Source organism: Penaeus chinensis, chromosome 19 (genome assembly GCF_019202785.1).
Source record: "Penaeus chinensis breed Huanghai No. 1 chromosome 19, ASM1920278v2, whole genome shotgun sequence".
In the NCBI taxonomy this organism is placed as follows: domain Eukaryota; kingdom Metazoa; phylum Arthropoda; class Malacostraca; order Decapoda; family Penaeidae; genus Penaeus; species Penaeus chinensis.
This window is the reverse complement of record NC_061837.1, coordinates 21,090,750-21,091,657: the sequence shown is the minus strand read 5'-3', so window position 1 is coordinate 21,091,657 and position 908 is coordinate 21,090,750.

Here is a 908-nt window from a genome sequence, read left to right as displayed (position 1 = left end):
GCAGGAATTATAAGTAAGGCCGGCCACACACGTGCAGTGTTAACTGACAGTTATAACTGTCAATTAAAACTGAAGGTGTGTGCTCATTTCGACAGTTCAACAAAATTGTACAGTTAAACTGAGACAAATACAATGTTCCATATTCTTAACTGAAAGGAGTAACTGAACTGAGCGTGTGTTGGGATTCGTAACTGCACAGTTCTCAACTTCTCATTTCTTATTAGGTAGATAAATAAGGAGAAACCGGCGAAAGCAACTTTCGGTACACTGTTTCAGTCATGCGCAAATAATTGAAAAAAAATCAATTGGTTCTTCACTTAATTCCTTTAATAATTCAATATCAGAACATTGATTTTGCCTTTGAAACCAGTTTTTGCACCACTGTTTACGCTTTTTAGTTTTCTTTTTTCTGTTTGTTTGTAGCATTACCAAGAATACACCGAGGGCGGCAAGATCGTACTCCTCGGAATCCATGGGAAAAAAACTAAGGGATTGAGCTGTGTGTGTGTGTGTATTTCATTTCTAACTGACGTCAGGTTAAACTGTGTCAGTTATAACTGTCAGTTAAAACTGCACGTGTGTGGCCGGCCTAATAGTCGGAATCATCTTACACGGCGAATTCAGTGAAACAATTGCGCAATAAAGCCAGGTTAGCAAATTGTAATGTATTATTAATTAATCCACTTATAATTAAGTAATTTAGAATATACTTCTCATAAAAGGGACTTAAAGATTATAATTGATTTTACTACATTAATAAAAAACCCTGTAATTGAATAATTTGTTATTAATCAGTAAAATAAAATAAAATAAAATCGGTTACTTATTCAATTACTTATCAGTAAGATGAAAATGAAAATCATGAACTTTCTTTCGAATTCCTCCTGGTTGCATTTAGGACTTTTTTT